The following is a 21,561-nucleotide window of genomic DNA, read 5'->3' as shown; positions in this document are numbered from 1 at the left end:
AGTCTGAAATAAACTCTGGTAGATTCAGTAGGGCTTACTCCTATGAAATAATTGCAGCTTTAATCTTTCACACTAGTGAAAATGCCCTGTTTGTATAAGCTTCTGTAAGCAGATTTGATCAACTGACAATTAACCAACAGTCAAGAAACAACAGTACTTATATATTCTTTCCCTTAAAAGAATATGTCATAGAAAGAATGATAATATAGTCTCTTGGAATAGGTTTTTTTCAGAAGTAGTCTTAACAATACCCCAGCTTTTATATTTAATTTATGACCATTAATGCATATTAGCTACTTTTTATTTGAGTCATTTCTGATTTTGGATGTGTGCATCCCTGATGTATTTTTAAGGAGTAGAAATCAGAGGTCTCATAACATTTATTAAGCCACCAAGGGGCAGCATGGTATAATTAATACAGAGTTTGGTTTGGGTGTGGAAAACACAGGTTCAAATACCTGATCAGCATGTAGATAAGCAAATTACTGGTCCACTGTCCAGAGAATCACATTATCAGTACAACATGCCCTTTAAAGTACTGGTATTTCTCTAACAGCCGCATAGCAAATTGTGTTTTTGAAGTGTGTGTAAGCATGTGTGTGTATAAAAAGGAGGGTTGGAAGTGCTATTTCAATTAAAAAAAGATTGTCAAGAAATCCAGGATTGTTGTACTGAGAAATGCTAAGCACTTTGCAGATTGAAAAAAGGATGTAGAAATGATGCCAATACTAAGAAGTATTGAAAATGTTGTCTGTTGCAGATCCCCATAGTCTGATGGCAGTATCTTTGCCACACTTATGAAGTGATTGCCCATTTTCAGTAAAGGAGAACTGAGACAGAGTTCACTAGTTATGCTGCCTGAGGATGCCTTGCATTTCCATAGATCTAACAGGAAGTAGACTAAAAAATCTTTCTGCACTTCAGTGAATTACCAGCTTCAACAAAATCCATTTACCATTTAATTTATGCTAGTTAAGAAGCAGATATGTTTGGCCAGTAGAATTTACTTTTCAGCTGGCCTGATTCTGCCAGAGTAGCCACATTGTTCAGACTCTTATCAGGGAGAAACCTTACTACAATCATCCCAATATTAAAGAAGTAGCTGGTTTGGCCATCCCAAATAAATGCTATTTCTGACATCCTATATAAGCCACTGTTTCTTTTTGTATCTTTTAAATTATATTATGTTGCTGCCATAAATGTTTTTCATATAACTGTAAGTTGTCACCTTGACAGGCAAATAAATGCCATAAAATATACTGATTTAAATGCAATTTCTGATTTGCATTTTTCCTTGTGGAATTTCCTCTTCAAGTCTCCCTACTCCTTAAATACAGTATTTGTGAGTTACATTTATTTATTTATTACATTAAAGGTAAAGGTAAAGGTTTCCCCTTGACATGGTCCGACATTACACTATTACATTTATAGACCTACCTTATAGTCAATGGGCTCTCTTTAAGTTGTGCAAGTAGTATTTTCAAACAAGTCTGAGTCTTAAGAAATAGTTTGCTTACTTTGCATACCCTTTAGTGGACAAAATGCCTGAAGCTGAGCTGAAGAAGTTTGCTCACCCAGCACAGTTTGTACATAAGTCAAGGGGGAGAGTGGGAATGATCTATGGCTATGAGAGTTTGAAGATTGTGCATAGTTTGGGTCCTTGGAAAGCAGGGATACAAGGTGTTTGGGAGTCATAATTTCCTTTGGGTCTTGTTCTTCATCACTATTTGGTGTATGTTGCTTGTGCACACTATTGTACTTATTGCGAAACTCATAACATATTACTACACGTGGGGATACATATGCTGCATGTCCTGCTATTTCTAAGCCATGCTCTGTTATTGTGACAGTCTTGGCGCCATGCCATGATTGGCTACATGACTAATGAGAATGCTATCTTCTAACATGTCTGAGTATAGATTATGGTGTTTGCTACTATCTGGGTTTCCCCATTGGCTTCAGCTGGTGTGTTTTTAGTTAATTTTTATTTTGTATGCTTAACTTGACACTAGCATAGAAAGCGAGAGAATAGTACTAGCCACATCAGCTTCCTTCTCACCCCTAGCTCTACCCATTTTTATTGTTTGCATTCAACCACATTTCCATTATGCCTTTATGTTCTTTAAATGCAAGCACTACAACTCCTGCTTCTTGGGTCCAAGACTTCTATCATCAGCAGATGAGCACTTACACAAACATGGCCAAACTGCATTTTACCCTGTATTTCTTTGATGGGTTATCCAGTCCTACTTGTATCCAGTGCTGATTTTAGGGAACAGGCAATTTGAGAACTAACCAGGTGCCTAGAGATCCAAAGAAACAACAGAGGCCAGGTAAGGCTTGGCATGTACTAAGAGAAAGTACTGCACTAGCCAGTTCAGTATGCAGCTCTGTGCTAATTTAAATCATGTTTTTCCTAGTTTGAGAAAGTCCAACAGCAGAACTAGAGGAGCAGCCACAAGGTAGACATTCCTATTGTTATGTATTGTATATTTTATTATTGTATATTTAAATTAATCATTTATGTACTTTGGGGCTAAGGGGATTTTATATCTGTTTCCTATTACTTATGGGTAATCCACTCCTCATCTGTGAATAGAGCTCCATAAGCTGCATTTTCTTTTCCAGCTTCTTATTGCTACTTCTGAGGAGTTGTGGAGGGGGTTGACTGTAGTGGAAGAGATGGAATTTAGATCTCTTCCTTTCTGGCTCTGAGGATGTCATCATTATCATGTCTTGTTGCTCATTAACATGATGCTTGTCATCACTCTGTGTGGCTCTGTGTGGCCCCACTCTTTTGTATTCATAATCTTAAATCCCTTGACTCCCCATGCAATTGAGTTTTTTGTGGAACAGGATAGCATGCCTGCTCCCTTTCCCCCTTGCCACATGTAAACAAAATGTGAAAGTAGGTTCCATGTTGCACATTAGAAATCAGGGGTGGGTTTCACGTATTAGGTTGTTGAAGTCCATTGCTTTAAAGGATTATATACTGTGTTCTAAAAATTATTTTAATTAGTTATCAGTACAGTAGTGTTAAAGATCTTTTGGTGTTAAATAAATTAAAAACAGAATGTATCAGTATACTTGGAAACATATTTTTCCCACTTAACCCATGCAATGGCTTTCAGGATCTAATAGCAGTAATCTGCTGTCAGCACCACACCCAAATTGTACCTCACCTGGGGCAAAAAAATACCTGGCCATAGCCCTGCTATCAATATTCAATGGTTAAAAGTGGTTTTACCCAATTCATGCTGAAATGAATTCTCCTCAATTCCTGAGAGAGTGGTTCCAATGGTTGCTTTATTATAAATATACTCTGCATATCAGAAGATAACTGGCAGTTAATCTGCCAATCTATCATCATTCTGAACTCCAAGAAATGGTATAGTAGCATTTACAACTCCCTACATCATGAAACTTTGTTCTGTATTTCCAATATTGTCTCTCTTCACTTTTTTTGGTACAAATGCTGTATGGCTTAATTGAACATTGACAGAAAGCAGGCTTACATCTTAATATATTACCAGGAATTAGAAGAAACATATAGGCTAAGAACAGTGAGAGATGGAGCAGCAACGGTTTATGTGAAAAGTACATACAAATAAATAAGAGAACGTGAACATAAAAGCAGGGAGCGATATCATTGCTAATCAATCTTGAACATTCTGTCTCTTACAGATGTCGATACAAAGTTATGTGCTAAAATAATTGTAATGTAGGCTCCCTGGTAATTACTGTTGTTCATTTGGCATGTTGTGCAAAAAAGAAAGAAAGAAAGAAAGAAAGAAAGAAAAGAGTCTTGCAGTCAGCAGCTGCAAATCTCTGAGGAACAAGCAAAGAGATAGCAGAAGGGTGATAGTCATCCATCATGCCTGACAATTTCACAGCCTAGAATAACTTGACAGAGACCCAGAACAAAATGTTATTGAGAATTGAATGCTGCTAAGCTGAGTGAATTGACTTTCTGATGACAAAGTGGGGCCTTCTTAAAGTGACTGAGCATGTTTTATTTTGTTTTTATTTCCCCTGTACTATACCTGCTTCTCTATACTGGACTTGCTGAAATGCCTCTCTTGCGCCACATCATATGGATGTCATATCTTCCACAGATTTTTTTAATAAGCGCTGCCATTTATTTAAATAATGCTTCCTTGATAAATTATCTCCTTTTGACCAATTAATCATTTAATTAAATTTAAATAAATGTTCATATTAACACAAAATCTTCCATTCATTGTTAAAAGGAAAGGCTAGAATTAATTTTCTTTTCACCTCACTAATATAATCATACAGAATTCAAATAGCCTCTAAAATACAGAAGTATGCTCTTAATTCACAGCCTCACTCATTAAAATTGGCCTCATAAACCAATTAAAGCTATAATGTGTTAGCTATTATTACCACACAATATGTTTTTGCCAGCATCAATAACCTTACCTGTTCCTGTGCAATAACACAACAGACCTTAGCCCTGATATAATTATCCTTCTCTGTCTCAACTCTCCATTAGTAAAAATGAAAATAAGGATTTCACTGGGGCAGTGTAGGAATAAACTAAGATATGGATCATAAAGCAATCTGTACTCTGAAGCTATATCCATTATTATTACAAGACATTTCAGGGTTGATCAGCTTCCATACTCTTGGTGACCATCCAGTCTCTAAACAAGCAGATTTGTCTGCCAATTTGGATGCCTTTAAAGAGAGATGGGATAAATTCATGAGGGATAATACTATCAATGGCTACTAGTCCTGAGGGCTATATGCTGCCTCCAGTATCAGAATCAGTATGCCTATTCACACCAATTGATGGGGAACACTAATGGAAGGGTGGACTTGCATTAATGTCCTTCCTCTGGGTTTTTCACAGGTAGCTGGTTGTATAAACAGAATGTTAGACTAGATGGACTCTTAGCCTGTTTCAGTATAGCTCTGCCATAGATGGTCATAGTTTATAATGAATTTGTCATTATATAGCAGATATAGAGCATTGACAGTACAGAGTTGCTACAAAACAACAAAAGTTTTCCAAAAGACCTTTTCAGTGACAGTGTCTTTTATCATTCCTGAATGAGCTTGACATAATAAATAGCATGAAAAATACATCAAGACCATTTGTTCTTTTTTGTATAAATGAAAATGTGCAGTGTTTATTGATTGATTTGATTTAGACCTTGTCTTTCCACCAAAACCAGAACAGATGCTCAAGGACACATACTGATTAAAGGGTTAACCTTATCATTAGAAGCTGAGGAGGCTGTTTGTGGGCAGGGGAAATTACTGTAGGGGATGCATGCAATGTGAAGACCTCCATCTGGCCATCTCTGATTTACTTAATACCAATAAAATATTACAAAGTGACATGCTCCTTGGCTAAGGCTAATGAAAAATAAAAAGGTACTAGGAGGTGCATGTGGGATAGATTAGTAGAAGAAAGATTGTATTTGCTTAGAAAGTACATTCCTTAATATATGATTAAAGGTTTTTCCATATATGTTTGGATGCTTTTACCCTGTTCCCTTTGATGTTAAGGCATTTGTTTTAATTTTTAGTTGATATTGTTTTGTGAACATCTTGGGGCCTCTTCTATCTAAAAAGCAACATTAATATATGCCTCAGTGATGTTTATGAAGAAATAAAGATAACATGAGTATGGAATCAATGTCCCAGTTGAGATAAAGTTAGTTATGTAAGGCAGCGCAATCCAGTGAGGCTGCCTGTAATCCTCTGAACTTGGAAGAATATGGATATTTTGTGAAGAATGAAATTTTGCAGAGGCAAAGATTGCCTCTATGCTCCTCTTACCCTGCAAAACTCTTATCTGATTTGTCCATCTAAATATTCTGCCTTGCAATATGAGGGAAGGAGGCTGAGGCACTACCAGGATACTTTGAATAGTGGTAGATCCTTTCTCTTGTTTTTTCCACCCACAAAAGTCTATTTCTGAGGTCACTTTTATCATCTAAGAGTCACAACTGGCATGGTTCTTACAGCAGCAACTTATAGTGGGCCCTCCAATTTCAGAGTACCAGCTGTGACCACAGAGAAAGGTTCCAAGGTCTCAGCTGGAAATTTAATGCAACATTGCACTGAGAGTTTCATTACTGCTTCTGACTTGGATTTATATGAAGGTGAACTTCCAGAAGCTGTCAGAAGTATACCGCTGTTGGTAATTCTGTATACTGACATGCTGAGCCTTCACAAATGGATACTCTGGCTGGCTGTTGAAGGTTTTGGAAATGATTAGGATGGTTCTCCAAACACTACAGTCATGAAATTGGATACACCATAGACACACCATGATTGGACATATGTGCTGATCACCTACAAAACAGAGTACCTAAGTGTTTCCCAACATGGTTATTTCCAAATTATCTGAAAGACTGGAATTTGGTACATAGATAACTCAAGATGTTCTGATTACTGCAGACTTTACTCTCACTGTAAAACTGTGAGATTTAAAGTACACTCATAAATGAGGTGTACTTCTCAGAAGATGTTTGCAGGTTTGTTGTACGCTTAGATTATTACAATATTCTGAAAATAGGACATTTTTACATTTGTTGTTGTTGTTAGTTGCGAAGTTGTGTCCGACCCATCACGACCCCATGGGCAACATTGCTCCAGGCCTTCCTGTCCTGTACCATCCCCCAGAGTCCACTTAGGCTCACGCTGACTGCCTCAGTGACTCCATCTAGCCACCTCATCCTCTGCCATCCCCTTCTTCCTTCAGTTTTTGCTTTCAGTTGTTCCCAGCATTAGGCTCTTCTCCAGTGAGTCCTTCCTTCTCATTAGGTGGCCAAAGTATTTGAGTTTCATCTTCAGTATCTGGCCTTCTAAAGGTTGATCTCCTCTAGGAGTGACTGGTTTCATCACCTTGCAGTCCAATGGACTTGCAGGAGCCTTCTTCAGCACCACAATTCAAATACACCATTTTTACACTAGACAGTCAAAATCTAGTCTGCAAGAAAACTATCTGAGCTAAGAAAATTGAGACAACATGTTCATGTATTCTTTGTAAGTTAAATATAACACAGCTCAATTAGGTGATTACAGAGCTAGGTATGATTAGCTATCTGACAAGCTGACATCCTCAGAGTCAATATGATCCCCAGTTGGATCATAGTGGTTCTTGCGTGCTATAGCTCTCTGCAACCACATTTCTAGGGAAGTATTTCAGTAGCTTGCCATGTGTGGCTTTGTGCAACATCAGAATACTGCCTGTGACTTTCCTTTTTATTTAATAGAGACAAAATTATATGCCCCAAGTGTCTAAATATAAGAAGATGCTTACATTCAATTATATTAACGCTGCAAAGTTTCATATCAACCTAATATTCAAAAGGAGATCTACACTGCAGTCCTTACATTTTATCATAGAGTGTTAAGAGTATCTGTTCAAAACACATTTAAAGTTGGAGCACATGCAAATAAATATAGTACAGTTCCAGTGTATTGAAGATGTAAACATATGTCACACACAAATGAAATTGTGGGAGAAACAGTAGGAGCTAGAAAGTGATGTGCACAGGGAAATGGACCCTGAAGTTGTTTTTGTATCTCTGTATGCGTGCGTGCGTGCGTGTGTGTGTGTGTGTGTTAAGAACCATTGAGTTATTTGCAGTTATGGAGAGGCGGCTTTTTAAACCAGTAATAAATAGCTCCTTCCTGAAAACCAAAGAAAAGCCCTTTTCCCCAAGCTGACTTTAGCAGGAGTAAGTGTCATGGAAGGCAATAAGAATTACTTCCAAATTACCATGTGTACTGGGGAATTTTCAATTAGTTGTTACTCACCCGGTGCTTGCAGGAAGGAGATGTGATTGCTCTATTCACATCTCCATGCACACACATTAGGAAATGCTGCTTTGAAAACAAGACCAATAGGACATTTCCTCTTGCAGCATCATATCCCCACAGCCACCACCCTGCTGAAGCCATTCCTCTTCCTGCCAGAACACACTGAAATATATACCACTGCAAAAACAGTGATCTAAAAGAGTTATGACATAATGGGTAGGAAGACATCTGGGATAAAATGGGTGAAATAGAATGAAAAGATAATTTTGGGATGTGTGTCACATGACCTGCCAGTGAGTCAAGCATTTCAGTGCCCATAATAACTATTTCCTAGTTTCCTTTATGTGAAATCTGTCCTGCTGTTTTTAGACTTCTAGTTTGTTCTAGTATGATGTTGGCCTACTGCTTTATTGAAATATTTTTGTGGCATATTATAGTCATAGCTCACCTCTTGTATACTACTCCGGTTTCTGTTAGGATACAAAGTGATTTTAAAATCCATAAATATATTAATTTACAGTTTCTATTTTTTCTATATTTATTCTTACATGCTTGTTTTGTATATTTAGGATGCGACCCAATACCCATTTACTTGATCTTAAAAGGAATTATTCTGAGTAAAGTTGTATAGGATTGCACTGTTATTTGATTAAATAAGTCATTGCAAAGATATTAATGTTCAGCTTGACTAATAACTTGTTTCCAAAATAAGTTGGCATGGGAAGCAGGAGAATTCAGACCTCTTAAACACCAAAAAATGATGTTACATCAGTAGTAAATGTGTACATTGATGCAGTTACAGTCCTTATAAAAATATTATAGCATTAAGGAATTCATAACATTTCATTTTTTGTCCTTTTCTGTCACCCAAATAACAAACAGTAGCTATTATGTTAAGATATAGTAGAATCGGTACTTTATTGCATCTTTTGTAACCTTAAAGCAGCCCTGGGATTTATAAAAATGGAAAATCTAACTGAGTCAAGCCAATTTTATTCATTCTAAGTGCTAAAATTAAAATCTCTAATGTACCGTAATGTCAGTACTGGATTTCTTTTGGCATAATTTTCCTCTTGAGCATGCATCTGTTCAGAAGAAAATCAATAAAATATGGATATTTGGTTCTTTAAGCCTGAGTGTTTAATTTCTTATTGTAAAATATTGTTATCCCATTGGTTATCCTAAAGGTCTCAAGGCAACACAGCAACAACATTTTTAAAATGCAAATTATAACAATTAGCAGTAAGAAATATATTCATAAATGACATGATCACAATACTAATAAAAATGGTCCACAGTAAAAATGGTAAAATCCACAAAGTGTCAGCATCAACACACTAAAATAAAAAAGTCTTTTCAAAAATATCTTAAACTACTCTCACCAATTCTGAAGGAATGTGGTGGATTTCCTAGAAAGAGAGTTCCACAGATAAAACTCTTAATAGATTTAAATCTAGCCTTCAAAATATGGTAGAGAGGTCAAGGCCTTTCACAAAGTTCTTAACTGACTCTAAAGATTACCTGGCAAGTAAAGGAATTTCCCCCAAATGAGGGTTAAAATTATGTTCCTGCAGTCACATCCTGAAAAAACTACAACTTCTCAGCTGTCTTAAAGGGCTAATATATATACTTCATTACAATCATCCAGTGAGGAAGTTAACAAAGCATCTATGCTGTGTCATGACAAGCATCATCTTTGCGTTGCAGTGGGACACAGGGCCAGTTCTCATGAAATGAAAGTCCAATTTAACCCATCATAAGGCTGCAGCACATGTCAGGGCCATGCAGCCACCAGTTTGCACATTCAGCTCCTGTTTGGGAGTTATGTGAATCTGGCGATGTAAGCTATGCAAAATAAACTATGCAATGTAAACTATGCAAGAGAAGAATTACAGATACAGTAAACATTGTATCCTTACATGGGTTGGATTTTTAGTCACCAATATCTCAAGCCTATTCACTTTTCCCCAAAAGTCCTCCTGCGGAATCCAATGGTAATCCTAGTTTCCCAGATATGCATTCATTAAATGTCATCATGTCCCTTCTGCATTCCACTGTGGAAAAGTTTTTTCACCTTTTAAAGAGCAGAAAGGGCAATAGCTTGCAGGGAGACTGTGGGGGTGATGATATCTGCTTCTGAACACTCCAGGGGACACCTTCCACTTCCCTCCCATGCTGAAGTCCTCTGTATAAGAAGTGAGCATATTCAGCCTGGAGAACAGAAAACTGAAGGGAGATAGGATAGCACTCTTCAAGTATGTGAAAGGCTGTCACACAGAGGAAGGCTAGAATCTCTTCTCAATCATCCCAGGGTGCACAACACAGAATAATGGGCTCAAGTTACAGGAAGACAAATTTTGGCTAGATATCAGGAAGAATTTCCTGTTGGAGCAGTATGACAATGGAACCAATTGCCTAGGGAGGTTGTGTGCTCTTCCACACTAGAGGCATTCAGAATGCAGCTGAACAGCCATCTGAGAGGAATGGTTTAACCTGGAGTCCTGCACTGAGCAGGGGGTTGGACCCAATGGCCTCTTTCAACTCTACTATTCTATGATTCATTCCTTGTTGTTATGTGGAGTCAAATCCTCTATGACTTATGGTGACCCTATGAATAAAGACCCTCCAGAACGAAGGTCCATGACAAGCCTGCTTAGCTGTTCTAAATTCAAGGCTGTGGCTTCCTTTCTGAAGGCAAGCCATTTCATATTTGGTCTTCCTTTTCCTCTGCCTTCAGATTTCTCTAGCATGCTTGTTTGCGCCAGTCAGTCTTGATTTCTCATGATGTATCCAAAGTACGACAGCCTCAGTTTTGTCATCTTTGCTTTTGTGGAAAACGTTGCCTTGATTCGATCTAGGACACACTTGTTTGTTTCTGCCCATCCAAAGTATTCACAAAACTCTCCTTCATCACCATGTTTTTAACCTATCCATTAGCTTTGTTCACTGTCTAGCTTTTGCACCCATACATAAGTGATTAGGAATGCAGTGATGGGAATGAACTTGGCCTTGGTCTCCAGTGAAATGTTCTTACAGTTGATTATCTTTTTTAGTTCCTTCATTGCTGCCCTTCCAGGTGTCATCCTTTTTCTGATGCCTTGATTGTAGTCTTCCTTTGAATTTATGATTGAACCATGGCATATAAAATCTTTCACATTTTTTTACTTCTTAATTGTTGGCATTAATGAATTTTGTTTTCTTATGGTACAATTGCAGGTACGCTTTTGCATTTTCTTCTTTCTGTAGCAAAAAGAAGGGGAAAAAAGTCTAGATGGATGACAGAAGAAACACTCACAGTTGCAAAGGACAGGCAAGAAACAAAAGGTGACAGAAATAGGGTCAGAATCCCAAATGTAACTTTTCAGTAACTGTCATGTAGAGACAAAAAGAACTATTTCAGTGATCACCCACCAGTGTCACCTTCAATTTCCTTTGCTGCCCAGTAACTGCCCTTCAGAAGTTTCACTTCCCCCATCTCCATTAGAGAGTTCTATTCTCTTCTGCTGAGAATGGAACTTCTACTGCAGAAGCTGGGTGCATCTTAGTCTGACTCCTAAGCTCTTACCATTCTGCCTTGGGTTACCTTGCTAGGAAACCAGCCTAGTGAAATAATCTGGCTTCCAGGCAGCCTTGCTCTCAGCTTCTCTGACACTGTCAAACCCCTTCACCACAGTAAGCTGGGCATCCAAGAGGGGAATGGAAGTGCAACTTCCTACTCCCAGGCTACCTAAGCAGCCTTCTTCAGTTGGCAATCCTTTCTAGTTGGTTGGCCCAGCCAGCATGTGACCAAGGGGAAAAGGCCCTTTGTCCGCTGAACTTGTCTGGACCTGCTGACTGGGAGCCTTGCAGGCACTGAGGCTGTGTGGCTTGCCTAAGGCTGCACAAGCTGGAGGATATTTGGGATATCTGCAGTTCTTTTAGAGCAATCTCAGATGGGTCCTTTCCCAGGAGCACATAGTCAGGATAGAACTCACTACTGCTAGCTTCACCCTTACTCACTGTGCTAAACCAGCACCTATGGTCTCTTTATGTTTCTAAAATCTTGCGTACATGTATAATGGTGGTATTATTGTGCCTGTTTTTTCTCCATGCACTTGTGTGACAACTGAATTGTTCCCACAGTGAAATTACAAGAGGAATGTTAGAAATTTTGCTGAAGGATAGATTGGAGCTCCAACAGGGATAGAGGAGTGGGGAATTTATATAAAACAATTTCATCACCCACCAAAAGAGCAATCCTCTATTAAGTGGCGAGCCAGTGTGGTGTAGTGGACTAAGAGGATAGGACTGGGACTCAGGCAATTCAGGTTCTAGCCCCCACTTGGCCATGGAGTCAACTGAGTGACTTTGGACCAGTCGCAGACTCTCAGCCCAACCTACCTCACAGAGTTGTTGTGGGGATAAGATTGGGAACAGCAGGAGGAGAATGATGTAAGCTGTGTTGTTATATGAAAAAAGCTGGATATACATCTAATAATATTACAGAATATTACAGAATATATAATTCTGTAACTTTTCAGGAACATGTATTAAAGCAAATTGTGTTGGCAGCACTGGAGAGAAGTCCATTTTCCACATGCAAGCCATTTTATTCCTAGCATTCAGGTACTAACTTCATTTTGATCCTTTTCCACAGCTCTGTCTGAAGCTTCAGCACCTTTTTTTTCTTCCAATTGCCCTTTGCTTTAAGCATGGAGGTTCCAATATAAGCATTTAAATTTGTTCTTGTGGCAGTATTACTGGGGGCAAATAAAGCTCAGTAATGAGAACAGTGGGTGAAGACAGTACATCTGAATTTGCTTTGTTTGTCTGTAGCAATGTTTGCATGTAAGATTTCTATTACTATGAAGAATGATGCATATAATATAGGAAGTGGTATTAATAAACAGTCAAGAGTGTGGACAACAGTGAACAGGCATCAAAAAGTAAATTTGGATGGATTATTGGTAAAATTTTCAGGACCCATGAAAGCCTCCCTTTTATGCTGAAAATATTTATTAGAGCATGTTTTGCTTGGCTGAATGCAAAGACCACACGTGTTCAACTTCATATTGGTATATGATCTGACAACATTAACAAGTGACAGGGATAGCATTTAAAAAAGAAAGACAGCACTGATGTTTGCATAAGTTTAATACAGATGCAGGAAATTCAAAAACAAATTCAAACATCTCTGTCATTCTTACTGACCTCTTATACTGCATATGCTAATGTGACCTGGGAGTTTGCTTCTAAAATTCTAGTGTCACAGAACAATAAACAGATATAAATAATTGATAGTAGATATTTTTGTATATCTTTGTGTGTGTTTCATAAATGAATAATAATTTAAATTATTGATATTTATTCTTGCTTGTTTTCGGCTTTGTAAACCAGAAATTTATGTATGGATGCTTTTAAAGCAGTGTGGAGTTACCATCCATCTGACAAAGATATTTTGTATGAGATTTTTTATCATTTTGGGACATTTGTGTTTTGTTTACACCACTTCAGTAATTCACTTCTGGGACTTAAAGTTGCTTTTGAGGTTTAAACACACTGCAGGATGCCAAAAAAGCATCAGATTCTTATGTGTTTGAAAGCTTTTGGGCCATCAAATGATCAAAACCTGCCAGAATCAAACTTGAGATGTGCCATTATAAATAAGGCAGTGACAATTCTTATTGTGAAAGGTCATCCCAAGGGGTGAAGTAGCAAAGACAATTGAATTGCCCTTGTTCTTTGTTAGGGTAAAAGTGTGTGCAACATTGAGATTCTCTGGAAATCTCTGCGGGTCTTTGATTTATGAGTTATGGATTAACAAGTTTTGATTTCATTTGTTTTAAAAATCTGTTAGACCTAAAATACTAGACCTGATTTTGTCTAACATAATATATGAACAAGATCCTGCTTGGCTATTTTCAAGTTTACTATTTTTATGTTTACATAGGAAATTTTACAAAATATCATTAAAATGCTTTCCCTTTGCCATTTTTGCATTGACACATTGCACTGTAATCCAGATAGGATCAGTTATTCCATATATGCAATGCATCCAGTTCAATGCCAGTATGATTTTTGCACAAAGAAAATTCTTCAGTACCTCCTCTTCACTACAGTTCTCTGAATTCCCGGACAGCTCCTGAGGTGACACATCCATAAACAAGGGCTTTGAATGATGGGAGTTGGGGGAAGGCTACAGCTGAAGATGGAAATTGAGGGAAATTAAGCAAAAAGCTGAATGTACATGCTTGTGGTGGTGTTGCAGAAATGAGCCTGAGATATTGCCTTTAAGTATACTTACTAAAAAGTATATAAATTGTATTCTTTATATACTTTTTGGAACTTACTCCGTACTAGCTTCTTTCCTTCCCTACTAGCAGTTTTGGAAATTATTCCTTACTAGCTGTAATCAGGATTGAGATGCTGATTTATTTTTTTTTCTACAGGTAAATCTTGCATTTATTATTAATCATTGAACACCTGTGTAAAGAATTAGAGAAAGCAGTTCCATGAATTTTGAAGGAATAACAAATCTTTTAATCTATTGCTAGATTAAAAATTACACAAAGATTAGAACATTATCTTAGCATTTTCATATGCTTGGCTCTTGGAGAAAATGACATTATATTGAAGTTGTGCATTTGGTCTACAGAAGTAACAGTAACAGAGATTAAAGAATGGGCCATTTTACCAGCGTTCTTGGTTGAATGAAAACCTTTTTATATGCTGTCAACTGTATACCTGCAACTTGCTTTCTGGCTGTAGAATATTAATTATTGCCATACAGCAATATTGTATTAGTCTACTACTATTATCAAAGGAATTAAAAATCTACATTTTTTTACTATTCCTCAAGAAGAAATAGTGATAGAAACTTCAGTGGCAAAGATTATGATTAACCTTAAAATGACAATAAAAGCCACTCAAGTTGCAACAAAACACCACCTACTTCCTTAAATACCTAATTAACTCCAATCTGCATCTAATTATTAGAGAATCTCTTTATTTTTTTACAGAACTACATGTGCCCTGTGATTATTACCAGTTACTAAGTAAATTTGCTTTTCTGAAGCCCTTCTTTTTTACATTCAGCAATATAGTGAAAGTATGAAACCTTATCCATTACTTTCATACTTCCTTCAATATTACGCTTATTCTTGTTGCTCAGTTATTCCACATTCAAGAAGCATTGTGAGATAACCTGCTATGAACTAATGTTCACAGCATTCAACAAACTAGCAAACATTCAAGTTTTCTGCATTAATTGAGGTCATACAGTCATTTAGCTTTCTGATGCCTATTTTACTGAAGATGTTAAAAACGAGAGAATCTATCATTAAAACTCTGGCCAGATTCCACCAGGAGAAAACTAGTGGATATTTTCTTGTGGGCAGCTGGTTGGGCACTTTGGTAACAGGATGCTGCACTAGCTGGACTGTTACTTTGCTCTTACTCCTATGTTCTTAGGAAGGGAATAATTTGATCTTGGTCACTGACAGACAGGATGCAGCCACAGAAGAATATCTTCTTCTGAATTTTATGCAAACATCAGGGTCTGCATACCTTACATCTTAGCATGGAAGGAAAGTGTCTGTGGCAGATAGGAGATCTGTATTTTATCCTTCTGGCAACAGTGGTCCTTAAGGCAGCTGACTACATGAATAGGACTAGAACCACAAAATATGATGATAAATTGAAACATCTGAGTAGAATTCAGAGCTCAACTAATTCTGTAGAGCATGTGTAGCCTCACAGACAATGCTGTGGCATGTGCTGATCGCGAATAGTGCGATTGTTGGGCACTGTCTGAGCATTATTCCTTTCTTGAATATTTTGCATATTAGATCTGGTAGCCTGTCATGAAAACATGGACGTTTTGTAGACCAACAAGTAAAATTCTAAATGAGGAAAATCAAGCAGGCTTTAGAGAATGCTCGTGCAAGCAGCATTGGAACCTGTTTGTCTTTCTGCTCAACAGTTAATCATGATATTAAAATGACACTTATGTAGTATACAACATAAACTGCATTTTGATCTCATCAGGTTGCTATAATAAACCTATACTTTCCCCTGACCCCAGTTTGGACTCCACTGTAGTAGTTCTATGCACTGATGTATACTGGCATGACCTCTGTAGAGTGAAACCATAGTTGTCATAAAGTATTAGGAGCACATTATTCAGTATCAGACAAAATTCCTTTGGTTATACTAGTTGAGAAAGGATAATGTCATCAAGTGGTTATCCAATCAAACAGTATTATGATGGGGGATGACTTTGATGAGACTCTGGTATCTATACAATAGTTAATGTTACAGAATTTCTGTCCTGTTGATATTAATCATAGGATCTTGTCCAACATACAATTTCTGAGGCAGCATTAACATTCTTGAATTAGTGGCTATTTCTTTTTAAACTTCATAGTGTTGCTTCTCACTGTGTGATAATATTTACCATTAAGAATGAAAACTTGAATCAGTTGCAGCTGCTTCCTCTTGAGGATGTAAGATATCAGCAGATTATGCAAGTAAACTTCTAAAGCAACCAGCTGTTACCACCCACCTGCAGCCTTAATACTGACTGAAAAGAACATGGATGCCTAAACATGGATATCCTCTCTAATTATGTAGAACCAGAGAAGCTTAATGCATGACTATTCTTTAAATCCCATGTCAAAAAGGCTATTGCCAAAGTACAGAATATATTTTAGGAAATTAAATGTCATTTTTTTTTGCTGTGAAACTTTTGACCATGACCTTTTATACCATGTATTTTGCAATTAGTGCCAGAATGTAATTACTTCCACTATGATTTAGCAAAAGAATATCCACAGGAACACATGTAAATATGTACTTTTAAACATATCTGTCTTTAAATGGAAAGATACATTTGTGTAGTATTAATGTTCTATGAGTTATAATGTAATGAGCTAAATACAGTCATTTTTCTCCACCTTATTTTTATTTTGTTATCTGTACAATTTTATTTTATTTATTTTTGGCTTATTCGGAAGTACCATTGGGGCTTTCTTATGGGTAGGTGGGTATAGGATTACTCCATTTAAAATACTAATGCTGCCTTAATGGAAATCACAGGGAAAAAAGTCCAGATCTATAATCCATACTGTTCATTGCCATTTTAAATGAGTTCTATAGCAATGCTCCTTGACAGCTTACATATAACAAGGCACAGGTGCTCTTGATTAACAAATCAGCTAGGGCTCTGTACAGTTCCTTCCACAAGTGAAACATATTTAAATATTTGTTAACTGGTAAGGGAATGCTAAATGCTATAAATATTTAAATTCAGAAACAGCCATGTGTTCCATGATGGGAAAATGGAAATCTATTGGTTATATAAAACTTCATACTGTTGAATTGGAAACTTAGAATGCAAAGCATGACCTTTACAAGGTTTCAGTTTTGGAAAGTGGGAACAGGGCTGCTATCTCCTTGCACAGACACTAGAAGCAACCCACAGGTATTTGTTAGTGCTGTTCTTATAAAACTACACAATGCTTTGAATACTCAGAATGTCCTATATTAGTCTTCTAATGAAACAAAGATAAACCTGGAATATGGTTCTCTTGAACTTGCCAGACTTTTTTCAAGCACTCAGCCTTAGCTGAAGAAGATCAAATCCATGAACAGTAGTGAATTATTCTCCTGCTAAGTACACAACCCCACCTGCCAAGCATAGCACACACAACCTTGGGCATTGCTAAATTTATTTATTTATTATTTATTTATTAAAACATTTCTATGCCGCCCCTTGCCAAGGCCTTACAACATCGAATACAAAAAAAATGTGCATGCCTGCAGTATATGGGCACAACATTCCCATGATATGAAACATCTACAAGTTCCATGTGTTACAGCAGAACTGCACTTATGCAGCAGGCAGCATTTGCACAAACCAGGCTCACAATTGGATGCAGCAGTTGGATACACTTCCTGCCAGTTGCTTATGTGAATACTGAGTGCAAGTTGGACTTAAGTCAGTGTGAAAGCAGGCTGGAGTTCGGGGAGCCAAGCTAAGACAATCTGATGGATACCCACCCCAAAACATTTCCTTGCCCCAACCTGGTATCCTCCGGTTGTGTTGGACTACAATTTCCAATATCCCCTGCTCTCTGGAAGGCACCAAGTTGGGGAAGGTATACTATAATATATGTAGGGAACTATACTACCTTTGATAAATATTCAAATAAACGTATTACTGAATCAGACCTTTAGTCTGTCTACACCAATCAGCAGCACCTCTCCAGAGTTTCAGACAGGTTTTTCCCATCAGTCTTACATGGAGTGCCAAGAATCAAACCTAGGACTTTTTGGATATAAACCTCTGTTTTGCCACTAAGTACACCATTGCCCACTTTGTGAAAATCACAGCATCAGTCATTGTAGATATCACAGAGAGCAAAACCAATAGAGTAGATGCTGATAGAAGCTTCACATTTCCCATATTTGTACTGCATTATGCAAAACATATGAAAACAAAACATGTAACATCTTTCATCAGGCTTTGCAACCTTGTTGGAGGAAGTAACCTTGTAAAGTGTGAGCCATTACTTCTCTCTTGCACATGTACACAAGATGCCTGGCTGTGGCTTGCCATTTTCTTTAAGCAAAGAACTGGTGTTGTGCAGAAATAAATAGTGAGTTCAAGTTGTCCAGCATTATTTGAAGAGCAAACACATCCTGCTAAGTTAACCCAACTGGGGATAGTGTGCACCTGCAGCTCCATTTCATCTACAAGTGAAGTACAAATAGGTATATTTATGATTCATTTTTCAAATATGCAGATATGTATAGGACTAAACAGACCTGGCTCAATGCCAGACTAGTTTTCATACTGCAAAATACCCTTGAGAAGGTTTGTTGAATGTGGTAATTGTGAGTTAACTTAAGCATGCCTATTAAACCATATGTTTGCTTGCTTGGATGCTGTATTCAGATAAAATCGAATCCTAGATTAGGATCATTTGATTGTGTGTATGTGTGCTGTCATCATTATGTTCTTTTAAATCTTCCAAAGACAGGTTTCCTAAGAAAAGAATAATTTTAAGTAAATTATGTGAAGTGATTGTACAAGTAGTGACTGGAAGTCACTCTTTTCTGCATTCATTTTCTTTCTGTCTTTTTTTCTGAAACAAGAACTTCACAAGCAGTAGCTAGATTATAAAGCTGTTCAATTCTAGTGCTAATGCTTAGCAGGTGAAAATAAGTGGTGGTGGAGGCCCGAGAGCTCTGTGACTTTCTCCAAGTAAGCTTTCTCTGCCATGGCTTTCTCTGAGTAAGCTGCTCCGCCTCAGCCTGTCTGCCCCGGGCTCAGCGAGGTGGTGGCGGTGGCTTACTCCCTCAGAGAATGCCGCACGGCCTGGCCACCCCTGGGCTTGCATAATTAAAAATAGATTTTAAAAGTTATATTTTTCTTACCTTCAATCCTTTTTTAGTTTCTTTGTCTGTCTTTCTCTTCGCCCACCTCTCTTCTGTTTCCTGCTCCGTATTCCCACTCTGTATATGTGTGCAATGGGGGTGGGGGGTGGGGAGCCAGTTCATGCACAGTTGATCTGTTGCAATTTGGCGCATGCGCCGACTCTTTGCTCAGTTTCTGAGAACACCTGCACTGGCTCAGAGCTTTTGTACTCGCTCGGAGATTGTTTTTTCCGAGCGAGTACAAAATCTCCGAGGCAGGCTGGATAAATAAGCATGGCGGGCCATAGTTTGAGAACCCATGGCATAGATAGAAAATGTGATTAGAGATATAAAGAGGATTATGGATTATAATTCTTTCACATTAGAAGTACATATACATATGTTAAGTACGTAACCTGTGAAGGACTACAGGCCCTATTACAGATCATCCTCTGTTCTAGATTATCTCAGATTTCAGTCTTGCAAATGGATTCGTAGCAAAGTGAAAAGCACTATAAAGATTTCCTTTAGATATAATTGGGTGGTCTTTTGGGGGCTCATCACAGTACTTCTAAGCTATGTGAATTTTTCATGGCAAGATGCAGATTCTTTCGGATGAACAAATGGCATATTACAGTGGTACCTTGGCCCACGAACATAATCCGTTCCAGGACGCTGGTCATGACCCAAACTGGTCGTGAGCCAAGTTAAATTTCCCCATAAGGTTCAATGTAAATAAGGTTAACCCATTCTGTAACCATTTTTTAAAATCAGAAAAACGTGAGGCAAAGTGACAACAACAAAGATCGCGGCTATCTCCCCCACCACCCCGAGCACAAGCGCGGCCATCTCCCCGCCACTCACCAGCACGATCGAGATCATGCCTGTCATCCCTGCACTTGCCTGTCATCCCTGCAGGCACCCGTCATCCTGGCACATGCCTGTCATTCCGGCACACTGTGGGGTGGGAGAGGAGAGACGGGTACAAATGGCATGCTGGGGGAGGGAGAGATGGGCGCAATCTTGGCCATCTCCCCCCCACCCCAGCACAATCACAGCCATCTCCCCACTCAGGGTATGGTGGGGAGATGGCCGTGATTGTGCTGGTTGGGGGGGTGGGAATGGCTGAGATTGTGCATGCATGCCTTCCCTGCATGAAAGCAACTGTGATCACGGCCATCTCCCCACCCCCACACCCCGAGTGGGGAGATGGCCACAATTGCAGTTCCGTTTGTGCAGGGAAGACGTGCGTGATCACGGGCACACTGCTGCAGGAAAGATGGGTGCAGCGCAGCACAGCACAGCTGCGGGGGAGATCGCTACCCAATGCGGAGTTTGCAACCCGCATCAAAATTTTAATGAAAATTTTGTTCGTGACCCGATTTGTTCGTGAACCTAGGCGTTTGTGAGCTGAGGTACCACTGTAGTATAAGTGCAAATGATGATCAGTTAAAGGGCTTACCCATGTTATGAACAGAAACTATGCTAGCAATTGTTCAAAGTTATAAACATTCATAGGTGTGTATGATTTTAAGAAGAAGAGAACATCCTTTTTGTCTTGTACATGAAATCAAAACCAAATTATCAATAAAATGTCATGAAAATCCATAATATTACAATGTCTGAAACAACAGGAGAATATAAAATATAAGGGAGTCCAGTTGCAAACTAGAAAAGGTCTGAGTAAATGTTCTTAGCGCTAAGGATGGATGTCCTTTTCCTTGTCATTCTAAGGCTATGAAGAAATTCATTATTAATTGTATTGTAAATATCTACCTCTCGCCTTAAGACAAGCACTCTTAGTGTGGCTTACATAAATATAATGAAAATGGTTAAAATACAATTAAAATTGAATGATATAAAACACTGCAATAATAACAAGGTCAAGCAGAACCACAGAGCAGATTCCATTCCAAATCTAAATAGAAGATTTTACCTATTACCTGAAAGGGAGCATCATGTATGTTCCTTTGTTGAATTCCATATGGAAGGTAGAATTTCTGTTTCAGAAAAAGCCTGATTGTTCATACCCACCTGTCTAATTTAAGATGACAGCCCCACTTGTCTTCTAAGACCACCATTCCAGGGTTTTCCTATGAATCTCCCCTTATATTCATTTAATACATGTTGGGAAAGCAGGATTTTAGGCTGTGGCCAAACCTCTTCGCTTTACTGATGCATGTACTAGCAGTTCAGTTTAGTGTCATAGGTGCCCTACATGGTTACAACTTCTTTCCAAGCAATGCTAGAAGCATGGTTTCTGGTGGTTCTGGTCAGTGTGTGCATTGGCACTGGGGACCTGTCCAGTTGATTTGGTCCTGCTCTCCCCTGCTTTCCTTTAATGAATGAATGAAGTGGTTT

General features: G+C 38.2%; 1 protein-coding gene across 1 annotated transcript in view; it reads left to right on the top strand.

Annotated features, from left to right (window-relative positions):
• Positions 1-21,561, top strand: part of AGBL4 (AGBL carboxypeptidase 4) — a 933,972-nt gene that overhangs the window by 177,691 nt on the left and 734,720 nt on the right. The gene's annotated exons all lie outside the window — the stretch shown is intronic.

This window comes from Varanus komodoensis, unplaced genomic scaffold (genome assembly GCF_004798865.1).
Source record: "Varanus komodoensis strain SLA01 unplaced genomic scaffold, ASM479886v1 scaffold20_1, whole genome shotgun sequence".
Classification (NCBI taxonomy): Eukaryota; Metazoa; Chordata; class Lepidosauria; order Squamata; family Varanidae; genus Varanus; species Varanus komodoensis.
Note: the sequence above shows the minus strand (reverse complement) of the source record. Positions and strands in the feature narration are given on the sequence as shown.